Source organism: Myxocyprinus asiaticus, chromosome 39 (genome assembly GCF_019703515.2).
Source record: "Myxocyprinus asiaticus isolate MX2 ecotype Aquarium Trade chromosome 39, UBuf_Myxa_2, whole genome shotgun sequence".
NCBI classification, from domain to species: domain Eukaryota; kingdom Metazoa; phylum Chordata; class Actinopteri; order Cypriniformes; family Catostomidae; genus Myxocyprinus; species Myxocyprinus asiaticus.
In genome coordinates, this window is record NC_059382.1 from 37,938,735 (window position 1) to 37,959,784 (window position 21,050).

The 21,050-nt window shown below is 38.3% G+C and overlaps 1 protein-coding gene across 9 annotated transcripts in view; it reads right to left on the reverse strand.

Annotated features, from left to right (window-relative positions):
- LOC127429484 (phosphatidylinositol 4,5-bisphosphate 3-kinase catalytic subunit beta isoform-like) overlaps window positions 1–20,527 on the reverse strand; it is a 96,644-nt gene extending 76,117 nt beyond the window's left edge. For 3 of the 9 annotated variants that reach the window (XR_007895297.1, XR_007895296.1, XM_051678510.1), the window contains exons 1-2: window positions 20,033–20,527; window positions 4,775–4,838 (exon numbers count right to left, since the gene is read on the reverse strand). The gene's annotated coding sequence lies outside the window, so the exon portion shown is untranslated. Of the gene's footprint in view, window positions 1–4,774; window positions 4,839–11,007; window positions 11,027–11,059; window positions 11,200–20,032 lie in introns of those variants that run through there. The other 6 variants (XM_051678508.1, XM_051678503.1, XM_051678504.1 and 3 more) reach the window with 4 other exon arrangements.
- Window positions 20,528–21,050: the final 523 nt, after the last annotated feature.

Genomic DNA, 21,050 nt, shown 5'->3' on the forward strand with positions numbered 1-21,050 from the left:
CAGGGGAAATATCTCATTATTAAATAAATATATTTCTCCAAAATGCATTGGCCATAATTATTGGCACCCTTTAATTAAGTACTTTAAGTAATTAAGTACTTTTTGCAACCTCCCTTTGCCAAGATAACAGCTCTGAGTCTTCTCTTATAATGCCTAATGAGGTTGGAGAACACCTGGCAAGGGATCTGAGACCATTCCTCCATACAGAATCTCAAAATATCCTTCAAATTCAGAGGTCCATGTTGGTGGACTCTCCTCTTCAGTTCACCCCACACATTTTCTATGGGGTTCAGGTCAGGGGACTGGGATGGCCATGTCAGAACCTTGATTTTGTGGTCAGTGAACCATTTTTGTGCTGACTTTGATGTTTGTTTTGGATCATTGTCCTCCTGGAAGATCCATCCACAGCCCATTGTAAGCTTTCTGGCAGAGGCAATCAGGTTTTGATTTTTTATCTGTTGGTATTTGATAGAGTCAGTGATGCCATGTAACCATACAAGATATCCAGGAACTCTGGGTAGAAAAATAGCCCCACAACATTAAAGATCCATCACCACATTTAACCGTGGGCATTGGGTGGTACTTCATCTCTGTGTGCGCCAAACCCATCTCTGGTGTTTGCTGCCAAAAAGCTTTTTTTTGTTTTTGTTTCATCTGACCATAGAACCCGATTGCATTTGAAGTTCCAGTAGTGTCTGGCAAACTAAAGACACTTGAATTTGTTGATGGATGAGAGCAGAAGCTTTTTTCTTGAAACCCTCCCAAACAACTTGTGGTGATGGAGACTTTCTGACCCCAAGACCCAACTAATTTCTGCAATTCTCCAGCTGTGTTCCTTGGAGATTCTTTGGCCACTTGAACCATCCTCCTCACTGTGCGTGGAGACAATATAGACACATGTCCTTTTCCAGGCCGATTCTTAAGATCTCCAGTTGACTGGAAATTGTTAATTATTGTGCTGATGATGGAAATGGGCATTTTCAATGCTTTGGCTATTTTCTTACAGCCACTTCCCATTTTGTGAAGCTCAACAACTTTTGCTGCACATCAGAACTATATTCTTTAGTGTAACCCACTGTGATTGATGATTAAGGGAATTTGGTCTGTGTTTTACCTCATATTTATACACCTGTGAAACAGGAAGTCATAGCTGAACAATTTCATGTTCCTAGTCACCCAGGTGCACTAAGAAAATGTAAAATATGAATGGGAATATACTTCAGATATATTTATATCTGAAGTATATGAGAAAAATATGAGAAAAATATTTATTTAATAATGAGATATTTCCCCTCTTTCAATTGTTTTACTTTTAAAGGTTAGATTTTTATGAATTTTTTTAAAGATCAAAAGGATAAACAATAAAGACATATTTTTCACAGCCTTTTTTGCTCATATTTACCAAGGGCGCCAATATTTTTGGCCACCACTGTATATTGTATGGCTTCAAAAGATTTGAAAATTAGTCATATCGGCTACTTTATAGTTGTTGTTTTTTTGTTTTTCTTTATTGGAGCTTGAGAGCAATGGTTGTAAGGAAAAGAGTTGTGTAAATATTCTTCAAGTTGTCTTCCAGCCCATCTGGCACCAACAATCATGCCATGCTCCAAATCACTGAGATCACATTTTTTCTCCATTCTGATGGTTGATGTGAACATTAACTGAAGCTCCTGACCTGTATCTGCTGCCACACGATTGGCTGATTAGATAATCGCATGGAAGATTGTTGGTGCCAGACGGGCTGGTTTGAGTATTTCTGTAACTGCTGATCTTCAGGGATTTTCACACACAACAGTCTCTAGAATTTACTCCGAATGGTGCCAAAAACAAAAAAACATCCAGTGAGGGGCAGTTCTGTGGATGGAAACCCTTTTTGATGAGAGAGATCAACAGAGAATGGCCAGACTGGTTTGAACAGACAAAGTCTATGGTAACTCAGATAACCACTCTGTACAATTGTGGTGAGAAGAATATCATCTCAGAATGCTGTTCTGAGATGTGTGTTGATGCTGTTTGGCGGCGCGAGGGGGAACTACACAGTATTAGGCAGGTGGTTTTAAAGTTCTGTCTATATATATACAGGTGCATCTCAATAAATTAGAATGTCGTGGAAAAGTTCATTTATTTCAGTAATTCAACTCAAATTGTGAAACTCGTGTATTAAATAAATTCAATGCACACAGACTGAAGTAGTTTAAGTCTTTGGTTCTTTTAATTGTGATGATTTTGGCTCACATTTAACAAAAACCCACCAATTCACTATCTCAAAAAATTAGAATACATCATAAGACCAATAAAAAAAACATTTTTAGTGAATTGTTGGCCTTCTGGAAAGTATGTTCATTTACTGTATATGTACTCAATACTTGGTAGGGGCTCCTTTTGCTTTAATTACTGCCTCAATTCGGCGTGGCATGGAGGTGATCAGTTTGTGGCACTGCTGAGGTGGTATGGAAGCCCAGGTTTCTTTGACAGTGGCCTTCAGCTCATCTGCATTTTTTGGTCTCTTGTTTCTCATTTTCCTCTTGACAATACCCCATAGATTCTCTATGGGGTTCAGGTCTGGCGAGTTTGCTGGCCAGTCAAGCACACCAACACCATGGTCATTTAACCAACTTTTGGTGCTTTTGGCAGTGTGGGCAGGTGCCAAATCCTGCTGGAAAATGAAATCAGCATCTTTAAAAAGCTGGTCAGCAGAAGGAAGCATGAAGTGCTCCAAAATTTCTTGGTAAACGGGTGCAGTGACTTTGGTTTTCAAAAAACACAATGGACCAACACCAGCAGATGACATTGCACCCCAAATCATCACAGACTGTGGAAACTTAACACTGGACTTCAAGCAACTTGGGCTATGAGCTTCTCCACCCTTCCTCCAGACTCTAGGACCTTGGTTTCCAAATGAAATACAAAACTTGCTCTCATCTGAAAAGAGGACTTTGGAACACTGGGCAACAGTCCAGTTCTTCTTCTCCTTAGCCCAGGTAAGACGCCTCTGACGTTGTCTGTGGTTCAGGAGTGGCTTAACAAGAGGAATACGACAACTGTAGCCAAATTCCTTGACACGTCTGTGTGTGGTGGCTCTTGATGCCTTGACCCCAGCCTCAGTCCATTCCTTGTGAAGTTCACCCAAATTCTTGAATCGATTTTGCTTGACAATCCTCATAAGGCTGCGGTTCTCTCGGTTGGTTGTGCATCTTTTTCTTCCACATTTTTTCCTTCCACTCAACTTTCTGTTAACATGCTTGGATACAGCACTCTGTGAACAGCCAGCTTCTTTGGCAATGAATGTTTGTGGCTTACCCTCCTTGTGAAGGGTGTCAATGATTGTCTTCTGGACAACTGTCAGATCAGCAGTCTTCCCCATGATTGTGTAGCCTAGTGAACCAAACTGAGAGACCATTTTGAAGGCTCAGGAAACCTTTGAAGGTGTTTTGAGTTGATTAGCTGATTGGCATGTCAACATATTCTAATTTTTTGAGATAGTGAATTGGTGGGTTTTTGTTAAATGTGAGCCAAAATCATCACAATTAAAAGAACCAAAAACTTAAACTACTTCAGTCTGTGTGCATTGAATTTATTTAATACACGAGTTTCACAATTTTAGTTGAATTACTGAAATAAATGAACTTTTCCACGACATTCTAATTTATTGAGATGCACCTGTATATATCCCCCTTTTTTTTTTTTTTTTACGGATTAATCAGGAAGAATCACATCCCTGAAAAATAACGAGTTAAAACATTAACGCAATTAATCAGGCCACCATAATAAGGTATTTTCCTAACAAGGGAGCAATTTAAGTCCATGTTTTTGCAAGTCTCAGTCAGCAGGGGGTAGTAAGTGCAGCTCCAGGTGTACACACAACAAACAACACAAAAGATAGCTGGATGGAGCAGAGTGCAGGGGTGTCAAGTTTTTTAACGTTTCAAAATACATTTAACTTTATACAGCGTCCTAAAAATGTTGCATTTATGCTAGAGATGCTAAAAACCAGTGAAAAGACGCAAGCACATTGAGATGCACCAAAGGCGTCTGTCTGACACGTGTACAGACGGAACGCAAGTCTGCCTGCCACAATAATGTAATTATTGTAAAGTCGTACAATAATAATAATGTAATTATCTGAATTACATTTATACTGTAATTATATGCTGTATTATCTTTATTTGGGGGCCTTTTTTAGCAAATATTGAGATATGTGATTAATTGTGATTCATTTGATAAATTAAATGGCGTATCATGTAATTAGATTAAAAATGTAAATCGATTGACAGCCTTAGTAATGACAGACTTTTGAAGTGTCAGGTCTCAACAGTGCTAGTGAAGTTTTGGACAATAACAACAGAACAAAAAACATCTTGTTGAGTCAAAAGTCTAAGTTTAGGCCAGTGTCAATCAAACCTGCTTTGGGACACACTCAGCAATTTAATAATTTAGCCAATAATCACTAAATAAACAAAATAATTCAATAAGCATGAATGAAATCCTAGGTAAAACTGTCTAATAAAATAAAATGAATGGGTGACTGGGTTCCAGATTTAGCCTAAATTAGCCATGCCCTACTAGCTGAGATACTGGAACTACAACTGAGAGACTGTTATATGATTTAATCTAAAAGGACAAGACAGAAGTAAGAAATCACAATCACAACTATAAAGGGGCAAGGGCAGGGTGATTAGGCATACTGGTCTATCAGACATACACACACACACACACACACTCACACACTCACACACTCACACACACTCACACACACTCACACACACTCACTCACCTGCCGTCTCTAGAGTCTCTTATTTCTCAGTCGGCTCCATCATGGGAGGAAGAAGATGCTGCATCTGACAGAGAGAGACAGAGTGAGGTGAGAATATTGGAGATGAAGAGAGTCTTAAATAAAGGACAGTGTGTGTGTGTTCCCATAGTTAGGGATATTTCACACAAAAATGAAAATTCTGTCATCTTTTATATTCATCCTCATGATGTTCCAATCCTGTATGACTGACTTTCTTTCTTCAGTGGAACTCAAAATGATATGTTAGGCAGAAAGACAGTCACTATATAGTTCCACTGCATCTCATTCCAGATCAAAGTGAATGTTGACCGAGGATAACATTCTACCAGCAATCTCACTTTGTTTTCCAAGTATGAAAATTATTTGGGTTTGGGACAATATGAGAGTGTGAGAAAATGATGACCGAATTTTCATTTCTGGGTGAACAATGCCTTTAGGATGTACGATCTTGTTTACCAGCGATTAGCCACTACAGCGATTGACACATGGATGCATCCATTTGAAAGTCACAGGGATTTCACATGAATATAGTTCCTTCCTCATGCAAAAACACACGACAGTCTGTGGTTAGGAACAATTGTTTCAAGGTTTTTGGGTACCTGATGGGATAGATCACTTGCAGCTGTATAGTTTAACTTGTGCGTTTGTGTAAAACTATATACTGCAGTTGTTATCAGTAGTGTACTCAATGTTTTACACATTTCATGTTGCATTCACTAACAAAAAGTATCATGGTAATACCATGTTTTTAGTACTCACATCATTTTAATGGGGTGGGGGCGTGCACCATGTCATGGTCTGTTTTTACAAGGGGGAACATGGTCAATCTCTCTCTCGCTTCTCTCTCTCTGCAACATACACACACTTTCTCACTCCTATTGGCTTCAAGGAAACAATTCTAATAGAAAGTAATGCACAATGCACAAAGTCACCAGCACTGACGTATGCACAGACACACTGCAGTCTGCTTCAAGCACCGCCACTTACGCACACAATCTGCTCTCAGCCACACTCACACAAGAGAGTACCCATTACTCATCTGTACACACATGAACACACACACAACTACTGCATCCTTATCTTAAGGCAAACAGAGGGAGGAACAGTGGTACAACCCTCACGGCAATCCTACCCCGAGGTGTTCCTCTTTTCCTCATCTGCCCTGATCCTCCTCACTGGAATGTAAGGAATCCAGAATCCACATAGAACTACATCCCCCTCCCCACAACACCTCTAAAACACACACACACACACACACACACACACACACACATTAGTGCAGCTATCTTTATGAGAACTCTCCATAGACATAATTATTTTTATACTGCATGAACTATAGACTCTATCCCCTAACCCTATCCCTACCCCTAAACCTAACCCTCACAAAAAACTTTCTGCATTTTTACATTTTCAATAAAACATCGTTTAGTATGTTTTTTAAGCGATTTGAATTATGAGGACACTAGAAATGTCCTCATAAACCACATTTATAGCATAATACCCTTGTAATTACCAGTTTATAACCTAAAAAATGTCCTCGTAAACCACTTAAACCTGCCCACACACACTCACACCCACTCACTCACACACACACACACACACATACATACATACATACACACCCACCCACACCCACACTCACACACCCACTCACTCACACACACACCAACCACACCCACACTGTGTACCTGCCCATGTCACCCATGCCTAAATCCACCCCGCTTATGAGCCAGTTCTTTTTAGTGAATCAAAAACGTCAAGCACAACCAGAGTAGTCGGATTCACTTACAAATGACTGTCTTGAGCTGGTTCTTTTTTGTGAGTCAAAAACATACAGCACAAACATAGTAGTCTGATTCACTAACAAATGACTCCTATGAGCCAGTTCTTTTAGTGAATCTAAAACATACAACGTGACTAGTATGGTCCAATTCGCTAACAAATGACTCCTATGAGCCAGTTCTTTTTAGCGAATCAAAAACAAAGCACGAGCACATAGTTTGTTTCCCGAATGAATGACTCTTTTAATGAATCAAAAACATTAATGAATCAGTCTTAGCTGTTACGGAATTTATCTGTTAATGAAGCATTTTGACCTAATGTATAGTTAGGGCCAATTATTGGATTGTATTTAAGTTGCATCTAAAAGCTTTGTGAAAGGTCATCTGAGGGCAGTAAAGGCAACAGAATTTTTTTCTCTCTCAAACTCACTAGCCTAAATATGTTAATGGAACAGTTAAGGAACCAAATTGGAATTGGAATTGGAACCGGAATTGGAACCAAAATCATCAAATTCCTTACAACTCCCCTTCCTAATTGGATTTGTGTGAAAGACTGTGTCACTCGGCTCAGACTGACATCAAAAAGAACCCACTTTGCTCATAATAATGACACGTTCAACATGTTTTCATGGGCATCGTTATAATTGATAGGATCTCAAGATGATCTCAGTGTTGGCCACTTCTCTAATTATATTTGTAAAGCCTCTGACCAGCTTTTTCTGTTGTAAAGCTGTGATTATGATGTCAAATGGGCGTTATGACAAATTATAACACTGGTCTGGGCTTAAGTATCAGTACAAGATCTGCAAACATGCGTCAACATTATAAACCTCATCCTAAACAAAGAGAGCACTGTAATGTCTCAAGTCATTCATAGCTCATTTCAACAAACACATCCAACTAAAGTTTCACACCATTTCAAATCATCATCCAGTGTGTCTTCACTCAAGTGTGCACAATGAAGTAGGGCTGGGCGATATTTTTATCAAACTCAACTTTTAAATGTACTCCAACATGATTCAAATTGTATGTTCTTTATTAGAATGCAAGGCAACCTGGTTCGAGAAATCCAAGTTCTTTTCATTATGGGAAACAAAGGTGTGCAAGAAAAATGTACAAATGCACCACAGGGGAAAGTTGTCAACAGAGTGTAAATGTAAAATAAATTAAAATCTAATAAACCCAGATGTTCAGAAATAATAGAATAAGAAAACTGCTAAATAAATCTTAGCCAGTGCAGATATTCATTTTATTTAAACCAAGTCTATCTAGAAATCAATATCTATAAATTATCAAGTTTATCTAGAAAGTACTCATTACAATTCAACTAGCAAAGTTTGTCAAAATGATCTTTGCCAAATGTTGGCTATAATATACTGACCTCGTTTACATGTATTTAAGAAAGCACAATACAGACAAAACAGCTGCACATAAGCGTACAACAGTGGGCAGCGCATTGAGATTTTATTTATTTCGTTAAATCACAACCCTCACGGTTTGACATTCACACTGGGTCATATCGCGATTTTGATATTATTTGGATTAATCGTTCAGCCCTGGCAGACAGACATTTTCCTTTACGGTAAAACCGTGAAGGCCAGTTTCTCCTTTTGTGAATTTTATCTTCCAAACTAAAATTCCAATATAATCACATTTAAAAAAAAAAAAAAAAAAAAGAGAACAGAAGGTTTAAATTTCGCTGAATAGCCATTAAACACCATATAATCGCCTTTTAATGGCAGGCTCCCATTGTGACAACTTACCCCATAAAGTGTGACAACATGCTCATGATGTAGCTTTTTTTTTTTTTTGTAGCCAAGACTTGTAATGTATGTGCTTATACAGAAATTGACTTTCAAATTTAAAACTACACTGAAAAATATTCACTTCAGTAAAAAGTGCAACGACTAGCCTCAGTCACCCCCATCTAGTTTCAGAAACACACTTTATAACCTCCGAATTTAGACTCCATTGTGCTGTTGCCCTTTCAGCATGGAGCCACGGTGGCAACATTTCTATACTCTCACACACACACACACACACAACACACACAGACTTTAAAAAGACGTTAATCAGTTACCTACTGAGGCCTGACTGAACAAAGGTCTCGTTTGAGCTATTTCTCTTCTTGCAAACCAAAAGCTCATGTCTGGTTGTTTCATGTTCTATTCATGATATGCATCTACATGAGTGAGTTATGCAAGAGCTGACAGATGGAAAACACAGACTTCAGAAACTCTCAATTCAAAGGGGGGGCGGGGGTTACTTGGGCACAAAACTGTCTGAAAAAGTTCGCTAAATCTGCCAAAAACCTCCCTTTGGGGGCGTCCTCAATTGGATTCATACATAAAAATAATAATATATATTTTTTTTTTAATCTAAAACATGTGAAAAGTATTAGGGTTGGGGTTTTAGCTAGTCCGTAGTTGTCATAATGTAAAGCTTTATATAAAAACAACAGAGATCTAAGTTATGACCCCAATCAGATTAGTATTAAGTAAATGTAAGGCAAGTCAGGCCACTCAGGACACCCATGTCACCCAAACGATTGGTCAAGATTACAAGCAATTAACACATTTCAAATAAGCAATAAAATCTGACAACAATCATGTCATAAATTGTGCTACAAAACGTTACTTTTCAAAGTGTAAACTGACAGGGCTCTTTTAACTGTTAGGCAGAACTTCCATTCTAAGAGTATTAAGCGTTACATATTAAGCGTTACAATTTCTCCCATTCATAAGTTTACCAGTGACCTGCCTCATTCTATTCAGTCTCTAATGTAAGTAAGTGTGTGTATGCGACTGTCCTCTGCACAGTTTCCAATGTAATCACTCTGGTCAAGTTACAAAGATCAGCCTCTACCTCCAAACACATAGGCACGACCATGGTTCTATTAAAGCTTTACTACATAAGGTTAAAATTAACAAAGTTCATTATTGAGTGAGCACATAAAAAAATCTATGTTCAAAACCCTGTCCTTGTCTTACCCCGATTCAAGCCTACAATAATGATTTTTGTTTAGAGCTGTCGGGTCAGGTTTGCTACAAAATCGCAGGCTAACGTCATTCGTCATTGCGTGTTTATGTCATGTCCGTAAGCTCAGAAAGAAGGTCCGGCTGTGTCAAGTGAGTGTCGGGGAAGCGAGTGCAACAGCTGTTCAGTCTAGAGGTCAACCGATAGTGGATTTTGCCGATACCAATGACTAAGGTGGTGGAAAGGCAGATAATGATTAATCAGCCGATAGTTTTTAAAATCGATTTATACAGTATAATATCAAAACAAATTTGTATTCTTTCCTTACTATGACGGACGCAGACAAAGAGTCCTAAATGAATAAAATCCCAGATCCATTTCAATGTTCAACCAAAATCCCCAAATTAACCAGAAAAAATTCAGATTTGGTGCATAACGTGGGACTTTTAAGTATAAATAAGCCCAAAACACACCACGGACTCTTATTCTGAAATGACAAAATGATGGAAACTCTATCGACAACTATTGCCATACATTTTTGCCGATAATGATAGATCCAAAAAGCAACTATCGGCACCGATTAATCGGTAAAACCGATATATCGGTCTACCTCTAGTTCAGTCAGTCGCAGGGGTGTGACATCAGCCTCCTAAAGGATTTTTAACTATTTTAACTGTTTGGCGAAGTTGTTTTCCTGCTATAACATTTGGATAAGCTTTCCGGTAGGGATTTTGAGGCTTATATTGCTTGTCATGCTTGTCATACTCGTGTGTTTACCGATTGCAATGTGTTTAAAGTGAAGTTACTGTAACATGTTGACTAATAAGCCTATTCATGACTTCTGAGTATTTTATAACATTGCTACAGTTTCGAGGTTCCCTTGCATTCTCCACTGAGGCTGTAGATTGTAATATAAAAATAAAGTGTCTTCAACTGAACTCATATCAGCCATATAATGAGTTTCACCTCTTGAATTAATATGGTTAATACAATACAAACCTTAAGGTGTACTGGATAAAAAACATGAATAATCATATTAAAATATGTAAATAAGAGTGTTGATCATCTTCCTCAAAATAAGTGATATCTCGGTTATAAATGTTTAAACGAATAACAGGATATCAACATGAATATATCACATTATGACTCTGGCACTGCTGGTCAAGATCTCCAAATCAGTGATCAATGTCCATGTAACCTCAGACCATGAGGTTCTTCCGCCAGAGGAGCAGTGCTGAATCACAAGTCACGTAAAATGATCCTCCGCAAGTTGCTTGCAATTTTAATTTTAACCACAGATGTCGCTAGAGAGCACAAAGTTCCGTAGTGCAGCTTTAAGATAACAAAAACTAGCATAGCAAATAGAGGTGGGGGAAAAAATCAATATGTTATAGTATCGCAATATTTTCCTCACGAGGTTGTATCAATATTCACAAGCCAAAAATGTATATTATTTACATTTTTCAAATTCTACAACAGTCCCTTAGATGGCGCAGTTATTATGCTTTACCACCAAGACAGAACGGAACTCCTTTGACGTCACCCACGACACGGAAAAGTTGTTGACAGCATGAACACATCGGAGGCTATTCAAAATCCACTGCCCTCTTTCAAATCCAAAGTTTGGCAACATTTTGGTTTGCCAAAGATCTGAAAAAAAAAAAAAAAAACATTGTTTATGTTGCACATTAAAGCCTATATTATCAGAAGTCAAATGATCGCTCTTTTGGTCATTAGTGCATTAGCGTGTTTTCCAGTGCTCCGTTATTGTGTGTCTTGTTCGTTACAGTCAAGCTCCAATATGATATTAAAGAAGCATAAAAGCACCATTAAAGCAGTCCATATGACTTTTGCATTATAGTAAAAGTCTCTTGAAGCCATACAATAGTTTTTTGAATCGCAAAAGGATGCATTTAAAGGGAAAAATAAAGTCTGTACGTATGCCGCGTTCCAGGGAATGAGCAGCATATTAAAACTACTGTGAAGTTTTTCCTGCAGTGAAAAATAAAAGCCAGAGGGTTTTATTGTGTAATATAACTACATTATTATTATTAATAATAATATATTACAAATTAGAATAATATTTACATTGAGTAATGTTACATCCTATCACAAATAATGTGAACACAAAAGAGATCCACAGAAGAATCCACAGACTTTTTTGAGGCTCGGTATTGTTTATTTTCACAAATTAAATGGTTTGCGTTCAAATTATTTGAGGCACTTATATATTTATTTAATAATGCATTTGGTGAGCGGGGCCTGGGTAGCTGAGCGAGTATTGACGCTGACTCCCACACCTGGAGTCGCGAGTTTGAATCCAGGGCGTGCTGAGTGACTCCAGCCAGGTCTCCTAAGCAACCAAATTGGCCCGGTTGCTAGGGAGGGTAGAGTCACATGGGGTAACCTCCTCGTGGCTGCGAATAGTGATTCTCGTTCTCAATGGGGCGCATGGTAAGTTGTGCGTGGATCGCAGAGAGTAGCATGAGCCTCCACATGCTGCGAGTCTCCGCGGTGTCATGCACAACGAACCACGTGATAAGATGTGCGGATTGATGGTCTCAGAAGCGGAGGCAATCCGCCACCCGGATTGAGGTGAGTAACCGTGCCACCACAAGGACCTAGTAAGTAGTGGGAATTGGGCATTCCAAACTGGGTTAAAAGTGGATAAAATTAAAAAATAAATAAATAATGCATTTGGTGATTTGGCAACAGTTTTCTTAAGTCCTATGTATAAGAATGAAAAACAGTGAGAAAAATATGATATTGCAATATATCGCAGTTTTCAATCTCAATACACCAAAAATAAAGAATCGCAATTATATCATATCATGACAAAGAGACCGATATAATATTGTATAATCAGTTACCTTGTGATTCCCACCCCTAATAGCGAACTAAAACAAGTTTGCAAAAAAATAAAAAATTAATAACTAAACAGAAAAAATAAAGTGCACTAATATGAATGAAAACCCAACAATTATAATCATCAATGTGAGTTAGGTCTAATTGAATTGTCTAATGGTCTAACTCAATCTTCCAAGTATGACTTTAGACAATCAGTGTATTGTATGTGAAAAAGAAACACTCAATTAGACAAGAAGTGGTAGTCTGAAAGACATGTGAAAACAACCAATCACAGTTTGCTTGTGACTTTTTCTGACAAAGAGTTTTGTTGTGTACTGACATAGGATGATTTGTGGAGCTGTCTTGTAAGGGATGAAAACTGAAAGTAATACTGAAATGGAAAAAACAAACAAACAAAAAAACGTAGTACTATAAAATGTAATTCCCCATACATTTTATACAAACAAAACCAAAACTATTTATGAACAATCAAAGCTCACTAAAATGATTGTATATTGAGCTTCTTCAGATTAGCCACCCTTTGCTTAGCTAACATTCTGATCTTTCTCTCAACCAACTTCATGACGTGTATCCTGTGATGCTTTTTAAACACTACACGTGTGTTCTGGGCACTTGTTGGCTGCTTTTCCTTCACTACAGTCCCAACTTTCCCATTTCAACAAGTTTAATTAAAATTGTAGTTTTGTAAAGACATTTGTAAGCACAATTTATAATCGTCAACAAAACGGATTTCAAGCATTTAAACATACGTCCTCAGGTTTTTAAGATCATGACAAAAATTCAAATATGTCCAAACTTTTGACTGAATCTGTTCAATCATCACCATTTGCTCCAACTCACTTTCCCTCCTTTTCTACCTCTCTGTCTGTTTCACGCCTTCGTTCCGAATTTCTCGATACTGAATTCCTCTGCATGTCCTGGCTCGTATGCAGGGAAGTGGAGAATTCCAAGTGTGGGCACGCTCAGTGCTCTGTTCACAGCAGAGGCTCTCATAAGCATGCAGATGTGCGTACAGGTGCTTGAATGCACATGGCAATCAGGCCTGTAGGTGAGAATGCTATTTAGCTATTATGCAGGTGCATAAAAAGGAGAGACAATCACGTAATATCAAGTACGCATGTGCATATATGAAAGCATGGTGTGGGAGAGATGCACGGCGTGAATCATAAATCAGAGGAAACGAGCACAGGTGTCTTTGACTCACTAACTGTCCTGACATTAATGGATCAAATGATGTGAACACAAAGAGAAAAGCAAGCAGAATTGATTATTTTGCTCATTAACTACCGTTTAACTGCATCACACTTCAGTAAAAACAGTTTATACACTTTCATTAAACAGGGACTAAAAATAAAATGTTTTTGATTTCGGTTTGTTTTTTACAGTAGCCTATATAAAATTCCACATTTTTAATAAATGTATTCTGAAAATGTATAACCCCAAAATATTTATAATATACATCTAGTCACCATTCTGAATGAACTTTACACTTATTTCATAACCAACATTGGAATAAAACAGAAGGGAGCACACACTCATTGCCTGCAATGAGCCATATGAAATCGAACATGATCACAAATTAAGGCCTAAATAAAAAATAAACCATATGCATAATTTAATTTTAATTTTAGATCTCAGTCAAAACCCGGCATATCTAACAATAATTCAGTAAAGACTTGGAAACAAATGAAAATGTACTTTTCACCTCTGCTATTTTCCTAGTATATTTAACTGTGCATGTATATGTAGTAATTATACATAAGGGATAATGCACAGTCAGCCGGTTGTTATCGCAAAATAAACACTGACCGGGCGGTCAGGACCTCGATGCGAAGCGGAGGACTCTTGTCTCACCCTGAAGGGGTTTATTTTGCAATAACAAACGTCTGACTTTACATAATCCTGCTTTTTACAGGGCTACTAACCAAATAAATAAATACATGGACATGCAACTTTGACTTGCGCTGAAATTACATAATTATGTGAAAAGAAAGAACTCGCTGAACAGCTGAAATCCACCTCTGGTTTGCTAGGTGTTTATTTTATAATTAATGACCGTTTGACTTCTCATTATCCAGCTTGTTACAAGACTACTTGCCAATAAATGAATAAATGCACATGAAAAATTTATTTCAGCTGAAATTATTTTATTAGCTTACTTGTTGAAGCAGGAAAGATGACTCGCAATACCCAGATAATAGGTCTGATACGTGGAGGTGCGGCTGTTAATGAGAAATATCAGACCGCTAGATGGCGCCATTGACCAATCAGAATAGAGTATTCCAGAGTGCTGTGTAATAAATAGCTGTTAAAATGGCCTTTGACATGTCATGGAAGGCTACCTCCACATCACGCAATTAGGCAAAGAAATGTCTGATGCAGCAGTTTTCTTCAGGATCAAAGCACATGCTTATGTTCTATCAAAAGAGAGAGGCTTGTTCCTATTTTCGTTTACGTTCTTCCAACAATTTCGCTCGTTTTTGCTTTACGTTCCTTGAACTGTTCTGAGTCCCTGCTTCTAAATGATCCTCATTAATAGCTATTTGCAAACAAATAAAGCGTTTTAAACACACAGTGGCTATATTTTAGAAAACTGTTTGTAATCCAACTAGATTTTTAGATTTTCTGAAGAAAGTGTGAGTAGTGCTAGCTCACGCAAAACTTGCCATGATGTGCTGGGTGGTTGCCAGGGCATTGTTATGGAGTTTTTAGGGTGTTCTGTGTGGTTGCAAGGTGGTTTCTAACAGGCTCAAGTCAAAAGAGCCCACCCCCACGGCTAACATAGTCACTATATGCTTGGGTCCCTAATTCAATGGTCTTTGTCCATGGGAATTTTTTACATGCCAAGCGAAAATCATTTATATTCGATTGCTCAGAAATGTAACAGTGAACCTCTTCTAAACAAGCTGCACAATTTGAAGTATAGATCCAGTTGTCTGCTTCTTTCAAATGGTGTAGGATGAGTTTTATATGTCCAAGTTTAATAAAAGGAATAGTTCAACCAAAAAAGATAATTCTCTAATAATTTAACTCGTATGTCTACTGCGGAAGATTTTTTTTGTAGGATGTATGGTGTGTTTTTGTCCATATAATGTACATTAAACCACTCGAGTCATATTGATTACTGTTAAGATGCCTTTATTTGCTTTTCAGATTTTGAACTTTTTGAACCCCATTGACTTACACTGAAAGAACAAAAACACATTATACATTCTTCAAAAAAATCTTTGTTTGTGTTCCGCAGAAGAAAGAATTGAGGGAATCATAATTTTTGGTTGACCAATTCCTTGAAGGTTAGGGGGTTGTTACCAGCCCTAAAGATTTGGGTATACTTTTCCGCATGCTGTTCTGTCTTGTAGGGTCAATCTTTAAATCCCAAGATCGATCTTTAACTCTATGTGGCAACCCTCTACAATGCGAGAAAATCTACAACCAAATGAAATATACTTGAATATACAGTTGTGCTCAAAAGTTTGCATACCCTGGCAGAAATTGTGAAATTTTGGCATCGATTTTGAAAATAGGACTGATCATGCAAAAAAAAAAACTGTCTTTTATTTAAGGACAGTGATCATGTGAAGCCATTTATTATTACATAGTTGTTTGGCTCCTTTTTAAATCATAATGATAACAGAAATCACCCAAATGGCCCTGATCAAAAGTTTACATACCCTTGAATGTTTGGCCTTGTTACAGATACACAAGGTGACACACACAGGTTTAAATGGCAATTAAAGGTTAATTTCCCACACCTTTAGCTTTTTAAATTGCAAGTAGTGTCTGTGTATAAATAGTCAATGAGTTTGTTAGCTCTCACGTGGATGCACTGAGCAGGCTAGATACTGAGCCATGGGGAGCAGAAAAGAACTGTCAAAAGACCTGCGTAACAAGGTAACGGAACTTTATAAAGATGGAAAAGGATATAAAAAGATATCCAAAGCCTTGAAAATGCCAGTCAGTACTGTTCAATCACTTATTAAGAAGTGATACCAAGCCAAGGTCAGGTAGACCAAGAAAGATTTCAGCCACAACTGCCAGAAGAACTGTTCGGGATACAAAGAAAAACCCACAGGTAACCTCAGGAGAAATACAGGCTGCTCTGGAAAAAGACGGTGTGGTTGTTTCAAGGAGCACAATACGACGATACTTGAACAAATATGAGCTGCATGGTTGAGTTGCCAGAAAGAAGCCTTTACTGCGCCAATGCCACAAAAAAGCCTTGTTACAATATGCCTGACAACATCTTGACATGCCTCACAGCTTCTGGCACACTGTAATTTGGAGTGATGAGTCCAAAATAGAGCTTTATGATCACAACCATAAGCGCTATGTCAACAAAGCCTATAGTGAAAAGAATACCATCCCCACTGTGAAGCATGCTGGTGGCTCACTGATGTTTTGGGGGTGTGTGAGCTCTAAAGGCACGGAGAATCTTGTGAAAATTGATGGCAAGGTGAATGCAGCATGTTATCAGAAAATACTGGCAGACAATTTGCATTCTTTTGCATGAAAGCTGCGCATGGGACGCTCTTGGACTTTCCAGCACGACAATGACCCTAAGCACAATGCCAAGTTGACCCTCCAGTGGTTACAGCAGAAAAAGTTGAAGGTTCTGGAGTGGCCATCACAGTCTCCTGACCTTAATATCATCAAGCCACTCTGGGGAGATCTCAAACATGCGGTTCATGCAAGACGACCAAAGACTTTGCATGACCTGGAGGCATTTTGCCAAGACGAATGGGCAGCTATACCACCTGCAAGAATTTGGGGCCTCATAGACAACTATTACGCTGTCATTGATGCTAAAGGGGGCAATACACAGTATTAAGAACTAAGGGTATGCAGACCTTTGAACAGGGGTCATTTCATTTTTTTCTTTGTTGCCATGTTTTGTTTTGTGATTGTGCCATTCTGTTATAACCTACAGTTGAATATGAATCCCATAAGAAATAAAAGAAATGTGTTTTGCCTGCTCACTCATGTTTACTTTAAAAATGGTACATATATTACCAATTCTCCAAGGGTATGCAAAATTTTGAGCACAGCTGTACCACCAAATTTCACACTTTGAGACTAAAAATGTCTGTAATTAGCCATTAACTTGTGACCCTTGCTGAACTGCTGGTATTCTTAAAGAGACAGTGCTGTTTTAGCATGTGTTCAACAAATCAATGTAAATAGTATATTTATATAGTATAATAGTATATACTCAATTTCAATACATCATATTTATTGATGGAATACAGTTTATGAGCTAAAATGTGACCAAAATGATGAAAAACTGAATGATAAAATAAAATTAGCAAAACCAATATTTTCATAACCTAGTTAGAAGGTCCCCTGTATAATTAACAGCATTAGCTGAGAGAGAACTTATTTCATATGTAAGCAGAACAAACAACATAACTGAAATATACCCATACAAATCTAATCAAAACCGGAATCGCATCGGCAAATCTGTATTAATACCCAAGCACAGCAAAAGCGATGCTTGCCTCAGTAATCGCCACTAATAAAAGATAGCAGCTATAGCACAAATAGACAAATTAGGTTGTTGCTTTTCTTTCATGCCATGCTTGCTTTGGCTGGTAAACTATAGGCCTAAACAGGGTTTACATCATGCTGTACTGGCACACAAGATATTATGGAGAGATGGTGGCTCTAATGCAAGATAAAAGCAAACATTTAGCATTTAGAATGGACTTTTCTACAACTGTGCTTGTTTCATTTTAATAAAAAATAAATGTACAACTCTTTTAGAGAACAACTTTAAAGATGTTTCTGAATGATAACTGGCATACATAATGTGCACTTTAAGTCATAGAGTCAGCCCTGGGGATGTGTATGCTTGTGTGCTTTAGCCCCCATTTCTGAGGGAAAATGTTTTCCTGTGCCGCTAACACAAACGCACACACTGTGCTCTCACATGACTAAGAGAATCAGCCCATTCATGGCCTCTGTAACCATAGTGACCTCTCTGACTGCAAGTGAGTTTGTGTGGGCATCCCACAATGTTTGTGTCCCCTGACTGATGACATCACAATCTGCCATCAGAGTCTCTCTGAAGCTCGTCACATGTAGTTGGTCGAGGGCCAGGGAGCTCAACTCACAAAAAACACACGTGAAACACTCCCACACACGCAATGTGATTAAAGATGAGTTTTCATGTTCCACACATACGTAGATATTAAGAAAGTAGATCTATCACCTTGGCATCAAGGTCTGTGTGCGAGTAGAAGCAGCGAGGAAAGAAAAATCAGATGACAGTATTGACGTCTTCTTCTTGTTGTCTCTTATCTTTATGAATGGAGGACCTGATGAATAACTTATGGCTCATGAGGGTGGAGAGTGATAGACACACAAACAAGCCGGCTCAGACCTGGTTTGTGTTCATTTAAGCTGCTGGCCTCACTCCGAAACACCAAACACACACAACATCTTAATTTAATTTTCTATGTCATTTCAAACCCATTGGTATCAAAATCCATTGCAATTGATTAAAAACACACTTTATTTTATACACAGAAATTTCCACTTTGGTGGTTCTGTGTCTAAATAGAGCCACAATTTTCTATTAAAACTGTGGATGCCATGATATACAACACGGTCGGGGAAGGAACATTCCGGGTTCAATATACAAGTTAAGCTCAATCGACAGCATTTGTGGCATAATGTTTAATACCACTCAGATTATTTTCGACTCACCCCTCCTTTTCTTTAAAAAAAAAAGCACAAATTTGGGTTTGATTTCGAAAATTTGAGGCACTTACAATGGAAGTCAATGGGGCCAATTGTTTTTTTGCTTTTTTTCCAAAAGTATAGCTACAAGACGCACACAATATAAGTGTTATCATGATTTTAGTGTGATACAATCACTTACTAACACATTGTTTGTAAAGTTACATGGAAGAACATTGTTGCCATGCCGACGCAACGCCATAAACCCTAAAACGACCATTTAAAGAACTTTACAGCTCAACTAATACACGAGTTTTCACAGAAGAATTCATCTCAGTGCTTTTATAAAATTACAAACTCCACATTTCTTGCTTTAACCCCTCCCAAATTTGGCCCCATTCACTTGGACACCAGATGAAGTTTCTCGAGCGCTCCGTTATGAGCACCTTGCTTATTCCAGCATTAAGAGAGTAAATGACATGAACTAAAGCGAGTGAAACTACTCACCAACGGGATGCAGACATTAAACAGATCCCATATCCAAAATCGACTGACATACACGCCAAATCGATGTTTTGTAGACATTGAAGCACCTCGGTTTGATATTTGAGAGCATTTAACGTCAAGTCCTAACCTCTGCAACTTTTAGACGGACCGTGCCCTTTTATCAGCACTATCGGTATATCGGTTTAGAGCACTGAAACACTCAGTCCAACAGTTTTTCTCAACGTAAATGTGAATGAGAACAAGTCACTTTCAGTTTAAACATGGCAACCTATCTGACCAAAAGCATTTGCGATTAACATACAAACAAATAACACTGATGCGGATCACAGAACCGATATTACTGTATGTAACAAACCGACACCACTCAAAGTGATCCAATCAATATGACGACATAAAGTAGCACCTATCATACCGCTTCCTGCGCACTCACCTTTACAACCGATTATTCCAATCAACCGGGACGGAATATCGGACGCAGTCCTCCACTGAAGTTAAGAGTGTGTCTCGGGTTGAACTCCAATAATACCGGTCAGCTTTCAATCGCGGTTAAAGTGTCAAAACAGATGCTTTCTCCCCTGCGAATGTCCAGTGCAGTCTTCCATTCGGTACGGTTCAGGTGAGCAGCTCCAGTCCGCTTCCTGCTTCTTTCAGCAGGCTGTGTGTGGAGCAAGCGTTCGCTCGTGTTCCTCGGTTGGATTCGTACAGCCCTCCTTGCCAACACGTAACCTCTATTTTGCCTCCAGTTCTTACAGACACCCGAACAACTTATGTGCCGTGATTTCAGCCGAAAACATAGACATTTTCACCCACCGCCGACATGAAATGCGACGGAAACTGGACGCAATCCTGCATGTGTTTATGTGGTGTAAATATCTCCACGCAGACTAGGCCCGATGAACTGCGTGACTCACGCAACTAACGCATTCCACTGAGTTGCACAGGATACACACATGGAATTAGCAGTGTGGTCTAACGGTTTTTCGGTTGTTTTTTTTTATTTTGTTTTAAATGATGCTCGATTTTTGTTCGATTTTTAGCGCATGGATTTAAAACTATTTTGCTTTTTTTTTTTTTTTTTTTTAAATGTTTTTCTAGTGGGTATAGCTACACCTACTGTATATATGGTCTATTTTGCGATATATATATATATATATATATATATATATATATATATATATATATATATATATATTAGCCTATGAAGAACAATGAGTGAAATTGGAATATTAAATTTTTCATCCACCCTTCCTAAGTTCCTTAAAAAGGACCTGTTACTCTAAAGTGCGTCGTTTTATAGGGTTTGCTGACCTCTAGTGGTGGAGAGGCGCGTTGCATGTTCTGCATCTATATTGTATTCCAGGGGGCGCATTACAGAAAGATCATAACTGCATACCTGTTTTTCCGTTTTTCCACCCCGATTTTCTGACGATTTTCCGCATCCACACTTT